Here is a 16,335-nt window from a genome sequence, read left to right on the forward strand (position 1 = left end):
GATTGACTCACTGGGTGACTCTGCTTTCAGTTGAAACCACATACAGTAACTGGGAACCCAGGGAGACTCTGCAGTCTCCATGGAGACAGCACACTTACAACTTAATGTGATCAACAGATGCTGCAATAATCTTGAAAGATGGAGAAAATGTTTCAAACCGAGTGTTGTTTATGGTGGTACAGTGGATGTTCAAATTTGCTCTGTTATGACTGGGCTCTGTATAAACGCACAGCCTTTTGAAAACACACAGATGTGTACTGAGGGAGAAATCTCCCATGGGGATAAAGCAGCTAGTAACTAGGCCACTGCTCTGCTGTTCCAGCACCTGCCCCTGTGGGAAGCCACCTTCACTTCTGTTCCAGCTCATCTGGAAATTGGGGCAGTGCTAGTCATCCAGTTAATAACCGCAGTATCTTTCATGCTCTGGGGTGGATGGCTGTAATGAGGTGAAACTAGTAGGATTCTGATGAATTCGCCTATAATCTCAGTGAACGGAACAGGAGTCTCCCTGTGTGCTGTGTGACCCAATGTGGCTGATGTCAGAACGTCCGCAGCTGATTTGTGTTTGTTTAATTCTCCTACAAAACTTCAGACCCATCATTTCCCACTGGGCTTTATAAGCCGTTGTAAAGAAACGGCCTGTTTTCCTCCTGCCCCTCTCTGAGACATCAGTGTAGCTCCTGTCAGTGTCACACCTGGATCCCTCGCAGCTCCTCCATGGCAGGAGGAAAGGCACACAGGCTGCTCCCGCATCAGAGACACACTTGAAGCGTAGCTGTCGGAAAGGATGGTCTGTTCAGTGCAGCCCAAGTCAGTGGGGTTCCATCCAGCAGTTGGTTTCCAGCTCACTGTACACAAACATGCCAAGAATCAAAACCATGCAGCACAGCTGTAAGTATCAGCAAGGATTTATTGATCGGGGCCCGTCTCCAAATAATGCCCCTCAAAAAGGGCAGGACATCTGATTCCATGAAAGGAATTCCTCGATGAAGCCTCACATGGCCTGGGAGATCAGCCTGGTTGTTTTTTGAAGCCTCGGTTCTCCAAGTAAGACTGAAATTGAATTAGCTGAGAGAGGCAGCCCTGGCCAATCACTCAGGGAAGCTGAAGGGCGGCTTATTGATTTTCATGTTTCAAAAAAAAATTAAATGATATCCCTTTTTGTTATTTAAAATGCTGCTTAAGCAATTTAGTAATGTGATGTTGGAGGCCCGGTTCCAGGCTCCAAATCGGAAGAAGGAGGGGGAGGTATTTCCCTTGACAAGAGAGGTAGGAGGAAGGAAGATTTAGTGTAATTGCCTTCCCTTCCAAATAATTGATGATGCCAGAAGAACGGCTGTATTTTGCCAGCTTCCTCTCCTGCATACCATTTATTAAAGATATAATAATTAATTATGTAAATAGCTAATTTATAATCAACAACACTGGTAGCTAATTGATTTTTTTGATGTGTGAATTTATGATGGAAAAATATCCATGAGGTGATCACGCTGTCCTGCAAGGCTGCAGCAGCCCTGAGAAGGAGAAGTCTGGGCAGTCTCAGCAGCTGGATTTGTGGTCATTTCATTGGGAAATTTAGCCGTTCTCCAACCCTGGAGTGAAACCAGCGTTTGAGGGATCCCATCTTTCCAGAACAACGGTCCTGACTTCAGAGCCAAGAAAGCACCTTCTGGGCACTGCTGTGTCTTCTGGCTGGAAACGAGCTCTGCTCAACTACTGCAGCAGGGGCTGGGGGAGTGCAGGCAGTTCCCAGGCTCTGCAGGTCTCCCTGGATGCTGTGAGATTCCTGTCCCTCGCTGCCCCTCCCCTTCCCTTCGCATTGTTTCAGGCAAATCTTTCAGAAACGGCTCTTAATCAAATGAATGTGCAGCTATAAATAAAGTACCTCCTCCTCCCCCTTCTCCCCTCCGACTTCAAATCTTGAACCTTTGCCCAAACAGGAGAATGGGAAATGCTGTAATGCCAATGGTGGGTGGCTCCTGTTGTGCCCTCATTTCCCAGGACTCCACCCTGTATGGGAAGTGTTTTAAGGACATCTGGGTGATCTTAGCCCTCCATCATGGAGAGAGGTTGGGTGCGAGCTGAGTCTCCTTAAGCTTGTCTAAATGCCCCTGTGGCTGTTTTCACCTTCAGTCCTGCTGGTGTATGCTTTTGCTTGTGGAGGGCAGAACTGCCCTTCCATCCCATTATGGCGTGGGGAAAGAGGGCTTTATCCCTGCAGCACTGGAGGGTTTTAGGTTTGGGATCAGTCACACTGAGGTCTCCCGAAGCCACCACTCCCCTTGCTGGGCAGGAGGCTCACGCATCAGGCTCGGCTTCTCTCCTGTGTGCTGCAGGTGATTTGGGAACCTCAGTGGTGTAAATCTGCCCCGCGCTGCCTGAATTTCCCTGACCTTCAACTAAGACCTGATCTTCTCTGTGATGAGTCGACGCTATTAATTGGAAATCCAATTCTGGAGGGTTGCCAGCCTAATGCTGAGCCAGCATTGCTTGGCTCTGCAGGCAGGATATAGGACATGCCTTGGTCTATCTATAGCTGGGGAAAGTCAGCTTATTCTACCACCTCATTGCAGGGGAAGAGTGGGGTAAATGTGTCGCAGTTTTACCTCATCTGTTGTGTATCTCACTCAGTTTTACTTTTTCCTATTACTAGTTTTTTACAAGATGAACCATGTAACTGAACTGCCAAGCAAATGCCATTCTTCACCCAATCCCTGTCACTACATGGGGCATAGTGGCATCAGTCCTGTGCAAGCAAAGCATCTCATAAGGTCCCTCCAGAGGTAATGGAGAGCAATCAGTGAGTGCCCTTCCACCCTAAAGAATGGTCTGGAACAAGTTTATTTGCCCCCAGAGGGCAGGCCCCGATGGTTGGTCCTGGGCTGAGGCGCAGTGCAGCTGATCAGCACTGAGATGTGAGAGTGGCTGACAAGGCTGTGCTAAACCAGAGCTGATCAACTCCAGTATGATTAATAGTAACTGTTTATGAACTGTGTCAGACCCAAATGTGTATCCAATATTAATTAATCCTCCAAACTGCCCTGGGAATTAGGGAGGAAAGGAAATATTGTGTCTATTCCTAAAGAAAGGAAGCTGTTGGGAGTAATTAGGCGGTGCTTGGAGCTTGTAGGTTATTTCTGTTTCTCTGTTTGTCTTGGATGCCTGCAGGGAGCTTTGGCGGGCAGAACACAGCTTCCAAGGCTGTGCAGTGCTGAAACCTAGGGAGAGGGCTGCAGGCTTGGGCTGAGCTCTGAGAAGAGAGTTGGTTCACAGTGAGACCCTGTTGAATTGTTAAGGAATTCCCTGCTGCTGGGTCTGCCCTCAGGGTGGGGAGATGTCCCTGGTGGGACGTTAGCTGACCCCAGCAGGTGCCCTGTGCCAGCCAGCAACTACAGCAGGACACTGGGTGCATTCAGGGCCATGCAGAAGCAAGAAGGCTGCTCGTATAGGACCAAGCTCTCTGCAAGGCCTGGGCACCTAAGGACAAGAGCTGGAGCTATAGCTTCAGACACTGAAGGCAAGCACAACAGCTGAATGATGGGGGAATCCAGCTCAGTCTGCTCTGTGCCCTGGGGAGCCTGACATGCTATCAGCACAGCCCCAGCAGACCCTCTGCCTCTAAATGCTGTTGCCTTGTGTACAGCCTCTCTGCTTCATTCCAGGTATTGTATTCTCTCCCATTTGCATCGCATCACTGGAAAAGCAGATGAAATTGCAAAATCTGAGCCTTCGTTTTAATTTTAATTAGGCTTTTGATTGCTGCAGTAAAGCCAGTGGAAACCTCTGGTGCAGACATAGCTCTGCACCCCGCGTGCAGGAAGGACATCACATTGTGCACCCTGCCAGCTTCAAGAGTTCCTGGCAAAGACCTTCTGGTCCCTGCAGGTGGGAGCAATAAACTTTTGAGCTGCTTTGGCTAAATATGAACAAGTTCCAGAGCCCCCATTTGTCACTATGTGTAGCCACAGCACATTGATGTGGATGGAAATTGATGTCAAAACAGCAGCACCTTAATCAGCCCAGCTGGATCCGCAGGAATCCCTCCAGGGTCTGGCCCACACTCTGGGCTTTGGGCAGACCCTGTGCTGACTGCAGCAGCGCTGTGAATAAACAGAGTGCTTTCCTCTCCATGCCTGGAAATTCAGGGCCTTTCATGAGCACTAAATTTGCATAAAACACTTAAAACTTATATAAATAAGCCCAGGCAGCCAGATCTTGCAGCAGCCGAGTGAAGTCATAAAGCTCTGGTTTTAATTAGTCTCTCACCCTTGCTATATCAAACGATCATCGTTGCTCATGTCAAACCAGCACTTATTATGGGATATTTAAAAAAAAAAGTCTGACTTTCCTGACAGGGCTGAGAAATGTGAAGTCACAGCGGGGCTGGGCTGTAAGGATGCTGCAGCCCCTCCCAAGCCCTGCCGTGGGCCTGGTGTCCCCATCAGCTCAGGCTGCCCAGGACCCCATCCATGGCCTTGGGCACCTCAGGGATGGGGCGCCAGGGAGTGGTGCCGGGGCCTCACTGCCCTCACACAGAGGTGGAGGGGGGAGATGTGGAGCCTTATGGGCTTTAATGGTTCCTGTGCTGTGCTTTCCCTGGCACAGAGTTTGCCTGGGGCTTTCTAGCACAGCTGGACTGGTGCCTCTATTCCTGGACATGAGCTGTGCAGCAGGTCCCGAGCTGGGCCCAGCACGAGGCACTGCCATGTTCCCCCAGGGGCTGGCAGCCACATGGCATCCAGAGGACGAAGCCTTGGGTTTGTTTCCCTTCGTGCTGCCAGCCGTGCAAGCACAGGTGCTAGATGCAGAGCTGTTACTAAGGGTTATTAAAGATAAATTTTTTTTTTTTTTCTCTCCCTTTGATTGATGCCTTAATAGATCCCTCCAGATGTGATACGGTCAAATTTAAATTTAATCAGTTTTTTTCATCATTGTTTTTTAATTCCTGGGTGATGCATAGCACACTGGTGCTGGGCAGATGCAGGCGGTGCCTGCGATGAGTTTTGCCCTCTGCTTCTGCCCAAATCATTTAAATGATGGGCTGCTGTGCGGTTCTAAAGTTTTCCAGATGAAATTTTGGACATGGAAACTTTTTAGATCAAGAAACACCTATAACTCAGTAGAAAATTCATAGAAGGTGCTGGAAAATTTCATTCAGGAAAATCCACTTGAGCTCATAGACCCAGGAATCCTTAGAAAGCACCAGAAAATTCATACAAATCTTTCATAGCACAACATCAGAATTTGCTCTAAAACAGGTCTGAACAATATCACCAGGCTTTGTGCACCCTGCTGTCAGCTCTGCAGCTGCACTGTGCTGTTCTCTGCTGGGAGGCAAACGGAGCTGCGTCAAGCAGGACCTTCCAGGAATGCAGGTGCCTGGTGTCAGTGACCCCTTTTAAAAGGATTAGCCCTGATTTCTGCTTGCCTCAGTTCTGCTGGATAAAGAGAAGGATGATGTGCTTCTCTTTTTGAGCGATTTCCAGAGGCGTATCGATAATTTAAACAAACAAGTAATTGTTAAAACACTCCTTCTCTGTGCCTTAATGCAAACAGCACCACGAGAGCAACAGCTTATGAGCCCTGCTGGTGGCAGGGACGTGGCGGCGGTTGGCTGCCGTGTGTCACACTGCTGGAGCTGCAATGTCTCCGGAGCTCAGGGGATGTGGGAAGCCACCTGCCTGTGTGCAGTGTGGGGTGGGCAGTGCTGGCACAGTGTTGCACTGGTAGCACGCTCCCTGGCCTCATTTCAGCTCATCCTAATAGAACTTTCAGAGGTGGCACATGAGTGGGATACAGGGACTCATCCCAGGGGGCTCTGGCTGGGGTGAGGGCTTCTCGGGAGAAAGAGGGTGAGTTCTGCTATGTGGAAACTCGCCAAGCTGTGCCGTTTTCCCTCACGTAATGTTCTTTGGCCTGTTTCATTTAAATTGCTGTATGAATAGGTGCTGTGGGGAGCAGCTGCCAAGCAGAGGCCAACCCTGGGCGATAGGCTGCTGCGACTCAAGGCCGATCCACTGCGGTGAACCTGACTGCTTCTCACCTCCCCGCAGCCCAGCGGTGGTGCTGAGGCGGGATGAGCAGAGCAGGACTGGATTTGAGTGCAGACTTGGCTCCTACTTGGCTGTCAGTGCAGACACATCCTTAGTGCTTAGGGGAAACAAACCCTTTGGTGTGCGCTCGCCTTCGCGGATCCAGCTGTCTCTGCTTTCTCTCCGCTCGCGAGCAGATGGCGGAGTGAGAGAGGAGATGCCTCAGGTGAGTCGGGCTGGGAGACAAAGTGTGAAGAGACACATCGTTGCGTTGTCAAAATATTGGGATGTCTAGTTAAGCCAGAACAGAAGGGATCACAAAAGCCACCAGCTCCCCTGGTAACAGCACACAGGCCGTGCGTGGGCCGAGAGCTGGGGAGTTCATGAAGGAGGGGTTGGTGAGCGCTGCGAGGATTCTGCACGCCCAAAGGCACCCAGCGCTGCACTACCACCAGCAGCAGGAGCACTAAATGCCAAAAAGTTCATTTCTCGGGAGATGGCTTGCTCTGAAAGTGGTTGTTGTGTGTGGTTCCTTTGATGGGTGGCAGCAGATAGCACCAATTATAAAATTATTAACAAACGAATGAGTTTCTTTGCTCCAATTAAATGATAACAGCCAAAGCAAAGGGGCAGATTTTTATCATTATCAGATTACAGGCCTGCATTGTGCTGGTAATAAAGCACGCGCTTCCTAATACCTCCACTATGACTCCTCATATTGCTTGGCTATAGAAGAAACAGGGAGACTTTTACAAAAGCAATAGCGATGTTGGAGGTGTCTTTATCACAGGCCGTTCCAGGGAGCATAACAAAGGGACGCAGAGTGACTCAGGCTGATGACAGTGAGGATAATAAGACCATCAGCAGCAGGGAGGAGCTCCTGCAGCAGAGCGCTGGGCCAGAACATCTCGAGTCTGTTAAAGAGATAAAGCCTTAAGAAGGAGTTTGCTTCCTACAATCAGAGAGGCGGTGTTCTGCAGCCTCTGAAAAGGTGAAAAGAGCCACGAGAGGAGAAAACAGGGAATAGTGAAAGCTCTCTTGGGGGTGAGAGGTGTGTTTCCATCCTGTTCTCTTCCCCCCTTCAACAAAATTTGAGCTGTGGTTACAAACGCATGGTTCCTGTTTCATGGGCTGAAATCTGATGTTTCAGAGGTGATTGCGTGCCATCAGGTGGCACAGTACTAATTGAGCTGTCATGTGATACACTGAAGGTGGATAACAGCAACCGCAGGGGTGGGGAGACAGAACAGGTTTCCTCATCCTGACTCTGAAGCAGTCGTATCGCCGTCAGTTTGGAAGGGGCCTTACAGCCCCCCAGCCTCAGCCCTGCCGTGGGCTGTGTGCCCCACAGCTCAGGCTGCCCAGGGCCCCTCCGTGGGCATCTCCAGGGATGGGGCACCCACAGCTCTGGGTTCCCATATTGCTGGGGCCTCAGCACCCTCTGAGTGAAGAATTTCCCGCTAACATCTCATCTAAAGCCCCCCTCTTTTAGTTTAAAACCGTTCCTCCTTTTCCTAGAAGCCTGAGAGCTGATTTTATTTTCCTCTCTGCAGGGGAGAGACAGCAGTTGAAGGAAAAGAGTCCTACTCAGTGTTTGACTCTGTGCCTTGCTATGTGCTTGGTTGTTAGGTTGGTAAAATATGTAGAGGATGTGGTTCCCTTCCCGTACCAGCATAAATCAGAAGTCACTCTAGCTGTGTTGATTTACACGAGCTGAAGGTTTGGCTTAACAAAATTATAACAGCATAAAGCTGGTGAGGAGAAAAGGTCAAGCCCACCATATCTGTCTCAAAGCATGGTGATATCAGCCATGAAATTGTGATCATGACTGATCAGGGAACCTTGTCATTAAGTGATTAATTATTATTTATTACTGTAGCACCAGGAAGCCCTTGTCGCGTTTATGTTAAGCTCTCTGGAACCTGGATCCACTCCAAATTTTCTGAAGTCCCTGAGTTGCAAAGCAGAGCAGCTGATTTCGTGGGAGCGGCTCCCAGGACCGACGGCTCTCAGGAAAAGCTGCGATGTGTGCAGTGCTCAGTGTGGGTCCTGAGAGGAGCCCAGCAAAGCAAAGCTGGGAAATGACAGTGCTGTGGCAATGGTGAGCTGACCTGAGACGTCTGCTGAACTCAGGGATTGTTCTGCGACTGTGTGTGTGGCTGCAGGCTTAAGTGCTTCTAATTACCCATCCCTAGTGATCAGATCAAATTATCTCAGAGGGCTAATTTCAATGAATTTTGCTCTCGTTTTCACTGATGTAAATCATAACTCCTCTCCCGTCGGTGGAGCTGAGCTGGATTTACACCCAGCGTAACGGGCTGGAGAGCATCTGCACTGAATTGCTGCCAGTTCTTTTCCAAGTCTGCCTGCGGAGACTCCAGAACCGAGTGACATTGGCTTTCCTAGGCATCAAAGGGCCACTTGAAAGGCTAATTAACATTATCTCTGTGCCAGATCGGGAAGTAAACGACTGCTGCCTTGTCCTGATGCAGCACCAACATGTGCAGTTTTTACAGCCCCAGCCTGTTGGCTGCTGATTCGGCTTTCATTCGCTGTTATTTACAACCCTGCACACAAAAAGGTCTATTTTATTTATTTGTATGTTTTGCTTCCCAGGAAGATTTTCAGCTGTGAGCTGAGTCAGCAGGATGTCTAGTCAAACTGTGAGCCTCTTTCCCTGTGAGACAGTGAAACCCCAAGATGTTGACCCTGACGGGAGAGAACTTGCTTTCAGTGTGCCACATCACTCTGCTTCACCTCCCATCTTCTCCTGCAAGCAGGAAGCAGCCCTCTTGAATGTAATTTCTATTGAAAGCAAATGGTGTCTATGTCTGATTAGTTCTGGCTTGAGGCTGTATCAACAAGCACACTGTTGGTCCTGCATTTGCAGCCTGGAATATTTTAGGGCACTTGAGTCTGACAGATTCATGTTTATTACATTAAACCGTTTTATCATTGACTCGCCAAGGTGTTACGCTCCCAGCTGGAAAGAGGCAGTAAAAAAAAAAAAGGCATCTCCACCACTGTCCGAAGCACTGCTGAAAAGGCCAAATCCTGCAGCTCACACCTGGAGCCTCAGAAGACCTAGTTTTTCTCTTGGTTAAGAGTCTCATTCTGCCTCTGCTGTAGAGAGTGACAAAGCTGTGCAGGAGAAAGGCCAGGCTGTTGTGCTCTGAAATCAGCGGAGTTAGATGGAGATAGGAGTGGACAAGTGCAAACCAAACCAGCAGGGCCAGAGGTTCTGCACAGGGCCTCACCCCCAGCTTGTCCTGTAGCTTGTAATGCAGACCGGAGCCCTTCTCCCCCTCTGGGAGCCGGAGCCATTTCACAGCAAAGCCCCTGTCAGCAAATAAGACTCACAAGACAAAGAGAGAGCTGGGAGGCAAAGTGCTTTTGCTGATATTTTTTTCTTTTGCTAAGCCATTTCTCTAACTGCAACTGTACAAACACAGTAAGTCACCTCTTTCCCCCCAGAAGTCCAGGGCCTCGAGGATTCTGTTCTCATTTCCTCCCTCGGGACCGGGTTTCCATTACACCCAGGCCTCTCCGCTTCGCTCTGGCAGCCTACAAAGGTCTTGAAAGGACTGGAAAGCATCCCCTGCCAGCTCCCCTTGCTCAGGTTGCTGAGTCCTTGGGGAGTCCCGAGGGGATGAGCTGTGGTCTCTTTCAAAACAAAGATATACATTTCAAAACATCCTGTGGAAAGGAAAGTACCATCAGCAACCAGAAAAAGGTTCTGAAGCAATCAGACTGTTCCATTTAAAACCACCCAGAGTCTGGCGGCCTCCTCTGCTATTTTTTATTTTTTTTTTTTTTGGTTAGCATCTGAAAGTCTCCAAGGAATTTCCTGATACATTTGCTTTGCTTCACTGCAGGTCTCTGCAGAGTGACTCTGTGACATGCAGTGTACGGCTTGACTTTGTTATCCTGCCCATCCTGTCACTCTCACAGAATAATCGGAATAATTCTTCACGTTTCCCAGCAGCAGCTTCTGCTTGGGACTCCTGCAGTGCTTCGTGAGCGTAAGGCAGCTGTGCACCATCCCACCAGGGCGGGGGGTGGAGGAAGGGCAGGAGCTGAAGCTGATCAGAAGTGAGCTTCTGTCCAGGCTTTCCTTGTCAGCAAAGGTGAGAGAAACAAAGTCCCAGAGCAGAGATGCGTCGTGGGGGCGAATGCTGGTATGGGGACGAGAGAGCAAGAGGTCACCTGCAGCTGGGTAGGGTAAACGCTGATGTCTCTTAGAGCAGCTCCGAACGGGTCCCTGGGAGCTGGGAGGGAGGCTGTCCTCACGTCACAGCTGGAGAGGTGCAGCCGGCAGGCTGGGGAGCACCGCGGCTCCTTGCACAGCCCTCCTTGCCGCCTGCAGATTGACTTTCAGTCCAAGGCTCTGCTCACAGTCCAAGTCATTTGCAAATTTAAAGAAGACACAATAAAACAGATGAAAGCCAATCAGGAGCAAACCACCCACCATTAAGATCACTCTCAGTAACCCTTCATTTAGCTAACCTGTTCTTTGAAGAAATTGGCTGCACATCCAAAATGTGTTTGCTCTGTGAACAGATAAGTCTGGTCTCTTCGTGCCTCCTAATCTTTAAGTGTTACACAGAAGACTGAGGAAAGAGGCCATTTCTTAGAGGAGGGGGAAAAGAGAGGAAGGGACTTCTTTTAGCCGTGCTGTGAGGAGAGCCAGTTCCCATCTGTGGGTCTGTTGCATTGTTTCATAAGTAACAGCGCTGGTTTTGCACGGGAGCAGCTCTCAGAAACCATAACGTTTAATGCAGAATGAAATGTGTTCTAGGAGAAAGGTTTTCTTTGCAATTTTTGCGGTCAGTGAAGCAGGACGCATCTCAGAAAGACTTTCTCTCTAATGCCCTCTGATTCTCCAGCAAAGGCATGGTCTGCTTCGTGGTCCCTGCACTGAATTCAGGTCTCTGCCCTATAGACCATTTCTGGGGTATTTTTGTCTTCAAAACCTTTGCTGTTGTGGAATGTAAGCCAGAAAACATAAATTACGTTGTTCTGGGTAAGAGATGTTATTTTTGTTCTTCCTTCTTTGGCATATCTTCTTTTGAATACAAAACTGATCTGTGCTAATGGAATGTGCTGTTTGTGCACTGTAGGTATTAGAGACTGGAGGTGTTGCTGGGATCCTCTGATTATGCTGATGTGGTGCAACAAGTACGAAGGATATTTGGCATCGTCAGCCCCCTGGTAAAAAGGGAGATGGAAAAGCCACCTCTATTTTCCTCTGCTCTACAAGGTGCTGGGAGACGTTCTGCTGGCCCCTGCAGGGTCGCCTCAGGCCACGGGCTTCTTTGAGGCTCCCTCCCCTGGGCTGCTGGCAGCCCTTCTCACTGAGTTGCAGCCACCCTCATGGCCGTGCACATTCCCAGCTGTTCCCTCTAATCCGCCTTTCCTCCCAGCTGTGTCTCAGGGCTCCCTGTGGCAAATATGTCTTTAGAGTTGATGTTATGGTGTACAGTGGAAGCTGTGGACGCCCCATCGCTGAGGCCCTGGGCAGCCTGATCTGGTGGGTGGCAACCAACGCACAACAGGGGTTGGGACTGGGTGGTCCAACCCTGCCAGCCCAGGCAATTCTATGATTCTATGATGTCCAATCTCCAGTACAGCAGGAGCACCCATCGTAACACTGATTGGTATCTCTGGAATCGCAAATGGGTTCAAATTTCCTCTGCTTTTTGGTGTCACAGCACAAGGGAGGTTTTGGAGAGGTGCTGGGTGCCAGACCCCACGGCTGGGGTGGGCTCTTCTTGGAGCGGGGATTTACATCCCGTGAGGCACTGTCTGTGCTACTGAGTTTCCATTTCATTATCTGCTTGTAATTGTTTTGTCTTCCCTGATCTTTTGTTCACCTGTGATGAACGTACAATCAGTTTTGCTCTCCTCTGACATGAGTTACATGCCTTTTGAGCCCTGAGTGATTAAACTCTCTTCCTTCTTCAAGTAAATTGGTTCCCATAGAGCTGTCCACCAGTGTGACTCCATTCAGTGTCTGAATTACATCTTCCCAGCTGACAGATGGATTGCTCAAGGGTGTTGTGGTCATTGTGCTGCCCTCAGAAGTTTGTGGATGACTGTAAGCCCAACATAGTCGGCTAGATTTTCTTGTTTTCCAGGACTTCTCTTTTTCTGCTGTAAATATCAGTGACTGATGCCTGGTCTGACTGTTCTCCCACCACTGTAAGGGAATATGGCTGCCTTATCTTAGAGTAGTGAGTGGCACATTTGGGCTCCTTCCAGCTGACACTGCTCAGTGCCATCACCGACCTCTCCGCACTGCAGTCCTCCCAAACAGGAGGTGAAGCCAGCTGGACCTTGTTGCACTGTGTGGCAGTTTTATTTTGTACATAAATGCACACAGATTGGTGCGAAACAGAGCCATTGAAGGATGGTGTTTGAGAGATGCTGCTGAAAGGAGGAAGACAATGTCTGTAGATGAGGACAATGCAGTCTGTATCCCAAGTCCCGGGCAGCCTGGCTTTCCCTGCATTGTAGGCTGACCTCTGCTTCATTGCCCTTTCCTGGCTAGTGAAAGCGTTTTGGAAGTTGGCTGGTAAATATATTAATTGGCTGCTGTGATAGTTATTGGATGAGAAATCAATAGAAATAACTATTAGTTTGAAATTGAATAATGAAGCAGTGGTAGAAGTAGTGACCCATTTTTAGCAGAAAGAAATATTTTTTTCATTACTTAAAACAAGCTTAAATTAACAACTGCAGATAATGATTCCCTAGAGCTAGATAAGGGTTAAGGATCGTTGCTCTCAGTGATGACAGGCTACTCACTAAATTTGGTGAGTTATGTTTCCAGGCTGAGGTTTATGGCTCAGAAATATTGTCCCCAAGAAAGGGAAACTTGGTTGACTGGCAAGGCAAATGCCTCCAAGTGGACCTGAGGAGTGGCATCCCCACTGAGCTCTGCTGCGTAAGCGACGTTTGGAAACTTGTTACCAGCTGTAAGATCCATCTTGTTTGAAGGAGAAGTGGAAAAGATGAGTGTATGCTGGAGCTACAGAATCCTGTGACCTCACATTGTGGCACAGGAGCCAAGCTGCTGATGCCAATTAATGGCTTCTGCCCCTCATTGCAGCTTTGGGAAGAGATGGGGACACACACCTGTGGGTCAGCACAGCGAGGGGTGGCACGAGAACACAAGGGGATGGCTGCAGTGCAGGCAGCTGCAATTGCCCCAGACAATTTCATGTAGGGAAACCTCAGCTCAGTTCTTGCACTGCCTTCAGCCCGATGGAATGCGCCTCAGATCAGAGCTCTGCTGCCCGCTGGTTTCCAGTAGGTTTGCTGTTAATGGATTAGACATACACTTAGATTGGAAGTTGGGTTTTGATGGCGTTCTGCCTCACCAGCAGCTTTGCAAGGCCAGATGAGAGTCCGTCTGCGACAAAAGCGTAAAAATATCCAACAGCTCCGGCAGGGCAGCGGCAGCGCTCTGTCACAAACGACGCTGAGCCCTTCAAGGAGACACTGACTGCAGGCGCGAGTGCCAGGCGCTGCCCAGCCGGGTGCCGGAGCCCAGGGCAGGGCGCCCGAAAATCAGTCACGTTTTCATCCAGGTGTCACGGAGGGGAAACCTCTTTCATGTTTCTGCCATATCTCGTGGTGTCTGAGCTTAAAATAAACCTACTAACAGCGCAGCTTCACCTTGGATTGCAGCTCCTCTGTAATCATTTACGCTGCTGAAAGTGGTGTAATTCACATTTCATTTATGCCTATGACACGGTACGTGCAGCAGCAGGGGAACGTGCCCTCTTTTCACTGGAACCTTTAAGGTTTCCAACTCCAAGTGTAATTGGACACTATTACAGTGTTTTATGAACCTTATTTGCCTGCGCTGAGAACAAAAAGTAGTTCTTAAGAGTATTGAAAACAAAGCAATTTGGGTCGTAAGTTAAACTTGTAGCACGAATTGAAGCACTGATGGTGTGGGGCGCAGGCCGGCTGGCTCCCACCATGGGACTGCTGTGTTTGGATGTTCCTGTGCTTTGCTTGGATGTTCTGTAAGGGAGCCCTGATCCCTGCTGATATTTATTGGGGTCTGTCTAACTGTAAACATATCCACACAGAAGCTGTTAGATATAAACCAAGTCAGGTAAATCCAGTGCAGAGGAGGATATACTGGAGAAACATAGACTAAAGCCTGTCAGATTTATTTTTATTCATGTCTATTTCTACAAACATAAAGCTGTTCTGCCAGACTTTGAAGGAGTCAGAGAAGATTCATGCTGTATTCCCCATACCCTCAGGAGCTGCTTGCAAAGCTACACACTGGGTTTTGACAGCAAGGATTGAGCCACGGCCTCAGGTTAAAGCTAAATTATTTGAGCAAGAGAAACAATCCACAGACTGCGGAAAACAGCTTAAAGCCACCCATATCTGAAATATATGAAGCTGGGGCAGGGCGTACTGAGGCTGGTGGCGAGCCTGCCTGCTGCGGCTGCCAGGAGGCCACCAGCTCCATCCTGTGCTGGGATCCGGGAAGAGGAGCTGATCTGGCTGCGTGTCGGAGCGGAGCTCTCCCTTACATCTCAAGGAAACAAGCTGTGCTCATCCTCCCTGCTTCAGTACATGAACGAGATGTGAATGTTCCAACAGCACACGTTTCCACTCCGTTCTTCGCGTGCACAGGCAGTTCTGTTTCAGTGGAAGACTGCTGAAGTTGTCCTCTGTCTGTCAGTCTGATGGTGTGGATTTGTTGGTGAGAGATGGAACAACTCCTATCTTAGCAGCATGAAGCAAAACAGTCAGGAGGGGCATCTCCTGACAGCCTGGCTCCTCTCTGCACCTGTGGGACCCGTCTGCAGGCAGTGCTGCTCCGGTTGCAGACATTTGAATGCTGGAGCAGGAATAACAGATCCGCACCAAAGGTCATCCTGCATTACCTGCATCCCCTCTGGCTCCAGGTGCCCCCCTCAGTCCCCATTCCTTCCCCACATCAGCTGTTGGTAGGGACAGCCCTGAGATGGCTGCAGCAGAGGAGGCACACGCGGTGCTTCGCTGCTCACCGGCCCTTTGTCAACTCCCCCTCGGATCCTTTGGCTAATGCTTTCTTAATTTGCTCATCTGTAAAGTACTTAACATCCATCCACCGAATTATGGTTTAATTGCACGAGCTTTCCTGATAATGCTGTTCACTGACATGAGGCTTAGTACAAAATGTTGATGTCTTGGTTGCTGGTAATTGCGGTGCTGCTGCTCTGCAGTGGAAGGACGTTGGCGGTGCTGCTGGGCAGGAGGGTTGCAGCAGGGAGCAGTTGGTGTCTGAAATCTGAGCAAACCCAGCAGGGTGCGGTGCTGCTTTGGAGATGGAGAGCCTGAGGCAGGGGACAGCTAAAGCCAATGGCAGGTACTGAGGACACGGACTGTTTGGAATGAGGGCTCAATCCCCAGGGCCCCACATTCTGGTGTTTTGTCTCCCTGATGCTGAGGGGAGGCATCGCTCTGTGGGGAAAGTGCCACTAAGGAAAGCCTGGGGTAGAGATCTGTAGCAAAAACTCATAATTCAGAGCATTTGTCTGCACCTCTTCCAGGTCAGGCATCTGCAGACACTCAGGAAACCTGTGTCTGTGTCTGTGAGTTTGAACTGGCGTTGTCATGTCTGACACTAATGGAGAGGACGTGTTTCTCCATTAGAAGTTTACTGATAGTGATTTCTGCTCTGCTGTTGGCTCCAGCTCCCCCGTGGCTGAGGGAGCACTGGGAGGTTGAAGGCTGTCAGGCCTGGATCAAGGTCAGCAAACCTGCGTTTGATTCTAAAGATTTTAATTAACTTTGCACCATGTAGAACCTGGGCACGCTTGAAAAGAAATATAGATAAATTTTACATTTAAATGTTTGAATAGTGCCTATATCTTATGGTGGCTGAAAAAAGCTCTGTTCAAGTGGGCTGTAGGAAGAGGGGAGATTTGCATAGCAGAATAATTGGTTTTGCAAATAAATCTGGTTCTTGAAATTTGTAGATTAGCAATAATATGTCTCCAGATGAGAAGGAAAGGTCGTGGATGAATAAAGCAACAATTAAACTTTCAGGAGATTATTAAGCTAAACACAAACCTGGCTAAATGCATATGAGAGAATGTCAATAAAGGACAGGAGTGGCCTGTCAGGACTCGTGAGCCTCCAGGATATTAATGTTACTTGAGATCTTTTCTTCCAACGCAGCTGCTCTTCCTGAAGTAACAGCCTTTGCAGATTCCTGCCTAATCTGGACAACCCATTAAATAACCCAGTTAATTTAAGCCATTTAAATCCAATAAGGCTGGTATGT

Source organism: Lagopus leucura, unplaced genomic scaffold (assembly GCF_019238085.1).
Source record: "Lagopus leucura isolate 7727_CA_CO unplaced genomic scaffold, USGS_WTPT01 Super-Scaffold_100076, whole genome shotgun sequence".
Taxonomy (NCBI): Eukaryota; Metazoa; Chordata; class Aves; order Galliformes; family Phasianidae; genus Lagopus; species Lagopus leucura.